Here is a 2,500-nt window from a genome sequence, read left to right on the forward strand (position 1 = left end):
GTTGGGCTTTTGAGGAGCTTCAGACAGCGGCAGCTTTTGTGTGTGTGTGTGTGTGTGTGTGCTCAGAGCATGAAGTGAACCGAAGGCAACAAGGCACATCACAATGGAGGCGGCCATGACAGAGCACCACAGTAAAATGTGAACAATGACATGAATGAGTGGGAAAGAAGATTCTAGATTGAGCAGACCATTATATGACAGTATTGAAATAATATAATATATAATACATTATGTAACAATATTTTTAACAATTGTGCATAATTTGCCAGTTCACATGTGTGTGCTAAATGATTAACAACACACAGTCCATGTTTCTGCTGCTGCTATCACCGAGCAACACGTGACTCTCTCTCTCTCTCTCTCGACCTGAGTGGACGTGCGTGTGTGAGCTCCGTGAGTGAGTGTGAGTGAGCAAGTGCTACTTCTAACTTTTCTCCCTTTGTGTGTTGTTTATATGTGTTTAATCATTTTAATTATTTTGGTGGCACTTTAGTTTTACAACTACTGGGGTTTTGGTTTAGCTGGGTGTTTGTAAATATCACTTAGGCTATTGTTTCCCCGTGGAGTCTGCGACCGGCTTGTTGCTGGGAGTATGGCGGCCGCGGGAAGCATGGATTTTGACAAACTAACGCGCCTACATGGTATCAAAGTTGAATGCACCGCAAGTGTGGAGAATGTTAGTTTGGAGGTTGGAAATTTAATTGGGCACGGTAACGTGAAGTCGGCTTCACGGATGAATAATGCGGTGGTGTTGTTTCTCAACACAATTGAGAACGCTAATGAGGTAATTGTGAGGGGTATAGTACTCAATGATTCCTACATGCCAGTCCTCCCACTCAGTACCCCCGCCAAGAAAGTTATAATTTCAAATGTACCCTCGTTCATCAAAGATGAGCTAATTGTTAAAGAGTTGCAACGTTATGGCAAGCTGGTTTCATCTGTTCGAAAAATCCCTCTGGGATGTAAATCGCCCCTACTTCGACATCTAGTGTCTTTTAGAAGGCAAGCATACATGGTCCTAAATAGTGGCATGGAGGAGATTGAGCTTGTGTTCAAATTAAGGGTGGACGGGTTCGATTATGTGGTGTATGCAACGTCAGACACTGCGTTAAAATGTTTCAGTTGCGGTGGAATAGGACACATCGGGTGTTTTTTGTCCCGGTAAAAAGGGCAACACAAAGGAGGACACTCCAGCCAAAACCAAAGTGGCTGAGTCCCCCATAGTTGTTCCACCAGACACTGAGGTAGAACCCTCGGAGGATGGGACCGAGGGAAGCGGACTTGAGGGGGGTTTTCAGTCCGTAGTGGATCTGATTGTGCTTTGCCCCGAAGCCGTGGTCGGTGCTTCGGTGCTGATTGAGCCAGCCGTGGCAGAGGTAGCTGCGGCTGGACCAGGTGAAAATGCTAATGAGAAGGGGCATTCAGTAAAGACACTGACAGTGCCTCAACCGTCAGTGAATGTGGCTCAGGCTGAGGCCATTGACATAGACCCAGTCTTTAAAGTACCGGCGAAGAGAAAGATAAACCCGGTGGAGGTTACCGGGTCTAAAGTGAAAAAAGACACACACACGAGTGGTAATCTGGATAGCGATTGCGAATCCATTGACTCAAACTTGTCCGAGTGTTCGCAGGGAGAGGCACAGCTCTCCAGCGAAGAAACGAAATATACTGCAGAGGCAATTAACAGTTTCCTACGCGACACGAAAGGGTTGCGGAAAGTGGAGGCGGAACTGTATTTTCCTGATTGCTCGCAGTTTGTTAACGATGTTGTCTGTTTCATGAGGGAGGGTGCATTTGAGGATAACGATGTTTTTCGTCTCCGGAAAATATTGAGCAAATTGAGGAAAAAGTTGCGTGATAAAACAACTAAGCATACTTAGTTTATATGTATGTGTAAGGAAGGGTTTTGTATGACTTGTAATATTGTTTGCTCCTGTGTTGGAATAACTGAGCCTGGTTTCAATTGTGTGTTGTAATGTACAGTGATTTTTGTTTCTGCAAAACAATGGCAAATATTTCTGTGAAAAAACTGTGTGCTCATTTGATGATGATTTTCATTTCCGTTTGTTTTGAATAAGGTGTAAAATACTGTTGGCGTTACTGTTTACAAATAAAAGTTTTTTATAAAATCAAATAAAATCTCTCTCTCTCTCTCTCTCTCTCTCTCTCTCTCTCTCTCTCTCTCTCTCTCTCTCTCTCTCTCTCTCTCTCTCTCTCTCTCTCTCTCTCTCTCTCTCTCTCTCTCTCTCTCTCTCTCTCTCTCTCTCTCTCTCTCTCTCTCTCTCTCTCTCTCTCTCTCTCTCTCTCTCTCACCCAACCGCAGTGAAGCTGCAGCAGCGCTCCGGTAATAAATCAGTCTCTTTGTGCCGTTGGATACGGCAGCAGCCATTGCTGAGCTGCCAGCCCGGAGACAGCGGCGGCAGGCAGGCCCCCCAGAGGATCCCCCGCGACATCGCCGGGTTCACCGCGACAGATGCTAAACAGCGCGCTAATGAGGGGG

The 2,500-nt window shown here is 45.7% G+C and overlaps 1 protein-coding gene across 1 annotated transcript in view; it reads right to left on the reverse strand.

Annotated features, from left to right (window-relative positions):
• Positions 1-2,500, reverse strand: part of dcc (DCC netrin 1 receptor) — a gene marked incomplete at both ends in the record, with an annotated part of 169,006 nt that overhangs the window by 42,698 nt on the left and 123,808 nt on the right.

Source organism: Sprattus sprattus (assembly GCF_963457725.1).
Source record: "Sprattus sprattus genome assembly, chromosome: 7".
Taxonomy (NCBI): Eukaryota; Metazoa; Chordata; class Actinopteri; order Clupeiformes; family Clupeidae; genus Sprattus; species Sprattus sprattus.